A 7901-nucleotide genomic window follows, 5' to 3' on the forward strand; every position below is an offset into this window, starting at 1 on the left:
AACTCGGAATCCTCCAAGTCACGCATAGCCAAAGGCACCACAATAGGTTGGTTCATATGAAAAGATGAGACCACTTTTGGTAGGAATTGAGGACGGGTCCGCAATTCCGCTCTATCCACATGGTACACCAAATATAGGCTTTTATGTGACAAAGCCGCTAATTCCGATACTCGCCTAGCCGAAGCCAAGGCTAATAACATGACCACCTTCCATGTGAGATATTTTAACTCCACCGTTTTAAGTGGTTCAAACCAGTGTGATTTTAGAAAACTTAACACCACGTTAAGGTCCCAAGGTGCCACCGGAGGCACAAAAGGAGGCTGAATATGCAGCACTCCTTTTACAAAAGTCTGAACTTCTGGAAGAGAAACCAATTCTTTTTGAAAGAAAATGGATAAGGCCGAAATCTGGACCTTAATAGAGCCTAATTTTAGGTCCAAATTCACTCCAGTTTTTAGGAAGTGAAGGAAACGGCCCAGATGGAATTCTTCCGTAGGAGCATTCCTGGCCTCACACCAAGAAACATAATTTCGCCATATACGGTGTAATGTTTTGACGTTACATCCTTCCTAGCCTTTATCAGCGTAGGGATGACCTCAACCGGAATGCCTTTCACTGCTAGGATCCGGCATTCAACCGCCATGCCGTCAAACGCAGCCGCGGTAAGTCTTGGAACAAACAGGGCCCCTGATGCAACAGGTCCTGTCTTAGAGGAAGAGGCCACGGATCTTCTGTGAGCATTTCCTGCAGATCCGGATACCAGGTCCTCCGTGGCCAATCTGGAACAATGAGGATTGTTCTCACTCCTCTTTGTCTTATTATCCTTAACACCTTGGGTATGAGAGGAAGAGGAGGAAATACATAGACCGGCCGGAACACCCACGGTGTCACTAGGGTGTCTACAGCTACTGCCTGAGGGTCTCTTGACCTTGCGCAATACCTCTGTAGCTTTTTGTTGAGCCGGGACGCCATCATGTCTATCTGTGGCAGTTCCCACCGACTTGTAATCTGTGCAAAGACTTCCTGATGAAGTCCCCACTCTCCCGGATATAGGTCGTGTCTGCTGAGGAAGTCTGCTTCCCAGTTGTCCACTCCCAGAATGAACACTGCTGACAGTGCGCTTGCGTGATTCTCCACCCAGCGAAGAATTCTGGTGGCTTGTGCCATCGCCACTCTGCTCCTTGTGCCGCCTTGGCGGTTTACATGAGCCACTGCGGTGACGTTGTCTGACTGGATCAGAACCGGTTGGTCGCGAAGTAAGGTCTCCGCTTGACGTAGGGCATTGTATATGGCCCCTAGTTTCAGGATGTTGATGTGAAGACAAGTCTCTTGACTTGACCAAAGACCTTGGATATTTCTTCCCTGTGTGACTGCTCCCCAACCTTGGAGGCTTGCCTCTGTGGTCACCAGGATCCAGTCCTGAATGCCGAATCTGCGTCACTCGAGAAGGTGAGCACTCTGCAGCCACCACAGGAGTGATACCCTGACCCTGGGGGACAGGGTGATCAACCAATGCATCTGCAAATGTGACCCAGACCACTTGTCCAGTAGGTCCCATTGGAAAGTCCTCGCATGGAAATTGCCGAATGGAATGGCTTCGTATGATGCCACCATCTTTCCCAGGACTCGAGCGCAGTGATGCACTGACACAAGTTTTGGTTTCAATAGGTTCCTGACAAGAGTCATGAGTTCCTGGGCCTTTCCTATCGGGAGATAAACTCTCTTCTGGTCTGTGTCCAGAATCATGCCCAAGAAAGACAGACGAGTCGTAGAAACCAACTGCGACTTTGGGATATTGAAAATGCAGCCGTGTTGCTGTAACACTTTCAGTGAAAGTGATACGCTGTTCAGCAACTGCTCTCTTGATCTCGCTTTTATGAGATCGCTCAAGTACGGGATAATTGTGACACCTTGCTTACGCAGGAGAACCATCATTTCCGCCATTACCTTGGTGAAAATTCTCTGGGCCGTGGAGAGACCAAACAGCAACGTCTGAAATTGGCAATGACAGTCCTGTACCGCAAATCCGAGGTACGCCTGATGAGATGGATAAATGGGGACATGAAGGTATGCATCCTGTACACAAATGCGGACAACAGGTGTCAAGCCGTGTGTTGCCTTTGTCAAGCTGTAATAAGTAGGGGTAAGGACGTTAACCACCTCAGAACATCCTCCCTTATACGTCACCTGCAGCGCATTAATCATAAGTCAGTGACAAGTTCAAAAACTTTGGATGACAGCGGAAGCAGTCCACTGACCACTAAATCCCTTCCTCTTGTAACCAAGCTCCTGCAAACCACACCACCAACTCCCTCAGTGTCAATTTCCTCCTTAGACAGGAAAGCCAATAGTCCTGCAGGCCATGTCACTGGCAAGTCTGACGAGTCCTCTCCTGCCTGGGATTCCTCCGATGCATCCTTGAGTGTAACGCCTACTGCTGCTGGCGCTGCTGTTGTTGCTGCTGGGAGTCGATCGTCATCCCAGAGGGGAAGTCGGAAGACCACTTGTACTACTTCCAGTAGGCAATTGACTGTCCAACAGTCCTTTGCGAGGAAGATGAAATATCACAGCAGTCATCCTGCTGCAAAGCGGATAACTCAGGTCTTGTCAGCCTGGGTGGTGAGAAACGTGGTTCCGGTATCCATCGTTAATTCAGAGGCAACTAGAGACTTGATTGAGGTACTGTGTCCCCGGTACCAAATGCCATCTAGGTTCCATTTCTCTAGGCAGGCGATACCGAAAATGTACACAGACCTCAGAAAAAGAGTCACCAGTGTCCTAAAAAATGCAGTTGTACCCAAGGTCCACTAGTCCACATGTCCGTGGTTAAGTGGAGCAGGGCAGACTCAGGACTATATGACTGTGACAGCCCACTGGGTAGATGTATTGCCTCCCGCAGCAAGAACAGCAGCGGCGGCACCAGTAGCAGCATCTCGCAAATGCCAACTCGTTCCTAGGCAGACTACGCTTTGTATCACCGCTTTCCATAAGAGGCACACAGCTGACAACCTCTTACGGAAACTGAGGAACATCATCGCAGAATGGCTTACCCCAATTGGACTCTCCTGGGGATTTGTGACATCGGACAATGCCACCAATATTGTGCGTGCATTACATCTGGGCAAATTCCAGCACGTCCCATGTTTTGCACATACATTGAATTTGGTGGTGCAGAATTATTTAAAAAAACGACAGGGGCGTGCAAGAGATGCTGTCGGTGGCCCGAAGAATTGCGGGCCACTTTCTGCATTCAGCCACCGCGTGCCGAAGACTGGAGCACCACCAAACATTCCTGCACCTGCCCTGCCATCCTCTGAAGCAAGAGGTGGTAACGAGGTGGAATTCAACCCTCTATATGCTTCAGAGGATGGAGGAGCAGCAAAAGGCCATTCAAGCCTATACATCTACCCACGATATAGACAAAGGAGGGGGAATGCACCTGACTCAAGCGCAGTGGAGAATGATTTCAACGTTGTGTAAGGTTCTGCAACCCTTTGAACTTGCCACACGTGAAGTCAGTTCAGACACTGCCAGCCTGAGTCAGGTCATTCCCCTCATCAGGCTTTTGCAGAAGAAGCTGGAGACATTGAAGGAGGAGCTAAAACAGAGCGATTCCGCTAGGCATGTGGGACTTGTGGATGGAGCCCTTAATTCGCTTAACCAGGATTCAATCTGTTGAAATCAGAGCAATACATTTTGGCCACCGTGCTCGATCCTAGATTTAAAACCTACATTGTATCTCTCTTTCCGGCAGACACAAGTCTGCAGAGGTTCAAAGACCTGCTGGTGAGAAAATTGTCAAGTCAAGCGGAACGTGACCCGTCAACAGCTCCTCCTTCACATTCTCCCGCAACTGGGGGTGCAAGGAAAAGGCTAAGAATTCCGAGCCCACCCGCTGGCGGTGATGCAGGGCAGTTTGGAGTGAGTGCTGACATCTGGTCCGGACTGAAGGACCTGGCAACGATTACTGACATGTCGTCTACTGTCACTACATATGATTCTGTCACCTTTGAAAGAATGGTGGAGGATTATATGAGTGACCGCATCCAGGTAGGCACGTCAGACAGTCCGTATGTATACTGGCAGGAAAAAGAGGCAATTTGGAGGCCCTTGCACAAACTGGCTTTATTCTACCTAAGTTGCCCTCCCTCCAGTGTGTACTCCAAAAGAGTGTTTAGTGCAGCCGCTCACCTTGTCAGCAATCGGCGTACGAGGTTACTTCCAGAAAATGTGGAGAAGATGATGATCATCAAAATGAATTATAATCAATTCCTCCGTGGAGACATTTACCAGCAATTGCCTCCAGAAAGTACACAGGGATCTGAGATGGTGGATTCCAGTGGGGACGAATTAATAATATGTGAGGGGGGCGATGTACACAGTGAAAGGGGTGAGGAATCGTAGGATGATGAGGTGGACATCTTGCCTCTGTAGAGCCAGTTTGTGCAAGGAGAGATTGATTGCTTCTTTTTTGGTGGGGGCCCAAACCAACCAGTCATTTCAGTCAGCCGTGTGGCAGACCCTGTTGCTGAAATGATGGGTTCGTCAATGTTTTTCTTTTCAATCTAAGCCCCTGCAGTTTTCTGTAAGAATCTGCTTCGCTATGATGATCAACAAGTCACAAGGGCAAACACTCAGGGCTGGAGGCGTAGATCTTAGGACCAGCTGCTACAAGCATGGCAAAGGTGTCACTATCATTGGTGACACCCAGAGAGGCAGCGAGGGAGATTGTAATGCAGTGCACGCAGATAAGCAGCGCAATGGTAAAAAGAGGCATGGTCTCATAGGTAGGGGTGTGGCCTGTTTTTCTGAATCTCCATTTTGTTGCTCCGGGTATCCCGGGGGTTGAGTGCTGCACCCGGGGACTAGTGTGTGAGTTTTGCTGGCTCCTGCACAGTGACAGAAACTGGGTGTTGCACGTAATGTTACAGTGAAACACCCATATTCTGTCACTGAAGAGGAGCTGGCACTTTGGTGTCACCCCCCTTGGCGGGTGACACTCGGGTGTGGGCCGCAACCCCGTTGTGATGCCACTGACCCATGGGAAGCTTTACGTGGCTTACCCATGTGTTAGTAGCCCCAAGCATCTTTTGTGTTAGTCCCTGAAGAAAAACTTCAAATATTTACAAATACATTTTGTAATCAATGGGCCTAATTCAGTAAGGATTGCAAATTCTGCTAAGTAACAGAATTTGCAATCCTTTGGTTCGCATGCTGGGGCCACCCAGCATGCCGCCTCCCTTCTTGACCACGCTGAAATTGCAGTCTCAGTGCAGTTCAGCGTGATCATAAAAAATGGGTTAGCCTCCTGTTGGTGCAGACTGTATGTGTGCGCAGGAAGCCGCCACCATTTTTGTGATCGCAGCTGTTGCATGTGATGTCATGCAGCAGCTCTGACCACGCCTCCTGTTTCTCCGTTGCCGACCCCATTTTGTAGCCCTGCCCATGCACCGCTCCATCTCCGACTTGGAAATGGATTGTTGCTGACCCCCCCCCGAGCACCAATTGACAGTCAGAAGCGATCGCATTATCTGCGGGGTGCCGCAGAAAATGCAGGCGCATGCATATGCTCTTAGCAATTTTTGCAGTTGGATTGCTTATTGCGATTGCAATCCAACCTGAATCAGGCTCTATTACCTATCACAATGCACTGCGGGTAGTACAAAATGGGGTTAATATAAGAGAAAACCCCCCCAGAGCTGTGCTCCTTAACTGTCCCTGGTGGCTAGTGGAGCGGCTGCCCAGTAATCAGTGTCCACGCCAGTGCGCACATGGCCCACCCCCTACAGCCACGCTGGATCTCGGTATACTGTGGGCACAGAAGTCCCTTACCTCCCTTTCATCAGCGGCCTCGTGATCCCGGAGGGCGGTGTGTGTGTGACTGACCTTAGGAAGAAACCGGAGCCTCCACTGCAGTGACCCAGCAACCAGGGCACGGGAGTATACTGCGCCGCTGGGAGTGATGGAGCTGCAGTAAAGATGTCTATTAGACCTAACCTGCTGCAGCCCTTGTAGATTCTTATAAAAAAAGTTCTTCTTTTCTTGTCAAAATTAATAGCTAAGAATAGGCTGCCTGAGGCAGCCCCCTGTTAAGTGGCCTGCTACTGAAGGCACCAACTACAAACTGAGCTCCCTGTTCATGGAAGCGAGGTTATAGAGCAGGGGGCGCTGAGCATCTTGGGAACAGTCAAAAGCTTTGAGCCTGTTGGTGCCTCAGATAAAGATCCTACTCTACACCCCAATGTGAATCCTTGTGGAGTCCAGTGTACCCCACAGAAGAAATGAATGTGTCACACCCATTGGCAGCAACATTAGAATAGCTGCTGATGGGCACAATTGAGAAAGGAAGGGGGGAAAACATTTGAATCCAGCACATATATGTAATTTGAATATGTAATTTGTACCTTCCTACTTTAAAATGTAATGGATGAACCTCACCCTGTGAGAACTATCTTCATGATCAAGAGATCTCATACGCAAGAAAAGCATGTGTTGGGATAGGGCTGTGGAGGGCGGCTGCTCGAGCACACCCCCGTCAAGTTAAGGAGATTCAACTGAGGAAGCACAAGGGAACTCTTGTCTGGGGACAACAACTGCAGGGAGACCACATCTTTTCAGATGAAAATGAGAGGGCGGAAGGCTGCCTAATACTGAAGCACCCTCAAACATCAAACCATATGCAACAACTAGTACAAGCATTCCTGGGGAAAGGTCTGCAGCAGACGGATTTGCATACGGTGATGTCATCCAAGCAGTGGGCCAAAGTTGGCTGGAACCCTCATCTGCATATGAAAAAAGAAAAGGGGCGCTTGGATGACCCCTAGTTCGCATTGAACACCCCCCACCCTCCTTTGGTGTGGGGCTCATGTTGGCCATGCCCCAGCCCCTGAAGCATTCAAGCTGATTTCTTGCAGCAGCTGGGCACTGTAACAGCTCCAGAGCTGCTCTGTAAGGCAAATAAAAGGGTGTGGGCCCTGCAACACCACCTGTAGTTCGCATTGTGCGTTGGAAGGCACAAAGTAAGCAGACGGGAGAAGTCAGGATAGTGCGCAAGGGCATAGAAGGGAGGGGCTCAAGAAAAGAGAAGTGGAAACAGACAGCAAACTAGGCTGGAGAGAGACCTGAGACAATGAGATCTAAATTATACCAGAGCCAACCAGGGGAAAGCACAAATGCAGTCCCCCCCCCTACCACAAATTATGCAGTCGAGATTCCCACATTTGGGGAAATCACAGAGGTCAGCATACCCAGAATGCAATGAATGAACCTCACCCTGGGAAAACAATCTTCATGACCATGGTATCACCTAAGCAAAATAAGTATGATTTGAGAAAGGGCTGGGGAGGGCCGCTGCTCAGGCACACCTCCGTCAAGTAAAGGAGATTCAACTGAGGCAGCACAAGGGAACTCTCATCTGGGGACAACAACTGCAGGGAGAACACATTTTCAGACGAATGTGTGAGGGCAGAAGGCTGCCTAATACTGAAGCACCCCCCAAACAACAAACCAAATGCAACAACTAGTGCAAGCATTCCTGGGGGAAGGCCTGCAGCAGATGGATTCGCATATGGTGATGTCATCCAAGCAATGGGTATAGTTGGCTGCAACCCTCGTCTGCATATGAAAAGAGAAAATGGTCGCGCAGGGCATGGCGGCCTTTGTGGGGTTGCGCTTGGATGACCCCTAGATCGCTTTATACACCCCCATCAGTGTGGGGCTCATGTTGGCCATGCCCCAGCCCCTGAAGCATTCAAGCTGATTTCTTGCAGCAGCTGGACCCAGTAACAGCTCCAGAGTTGCTCTACAAGACAAGTAAAAGGGTGTGAGCCATGCAGCACCACCTGTAGTTTGCATACACACATATATAGGACAGCATCTCTTATATGCCCCAGGGGCAATAA

The 7901-nt window shown here is 49.6% G+C and overlaps 1 non-coding gene across 1 annotated transcript; it reads right to left on the reverse strand.

Moving 5' to 3' along the window:
• Window positions 1–7157: 7157 nt before the first annotated feature.
• LOC135040951 (U1 spliceosomal RNA) lies at window positions 7158–7323 on the reverse strand. Its single transcript, XR_010234701.1, has one exon. It is a non-coding gene; the product is annotated as a U1 spliceosomal RNA (small nuclear RNA).
• Window positions 7324–7901: the final 578 nt, after the last annotated feature.

This window comes from Pseudophryne corroboree, unplaced genomic scaffold (genome assembly GCF_028390025.1).
Source record: "Pseudophryne corroboree isolate aPseCor3 unplaced genomic scaffold, aPseCor3.hap2 scaffold_782, whole genome shotgun sequence".
Taxonomy (NCBI): Eukaryota; Metazoa; Chordata; class Amphibia; order Anura; family Myobatrachidae; genus Pseudophryne; species Pseudophryne corroboree.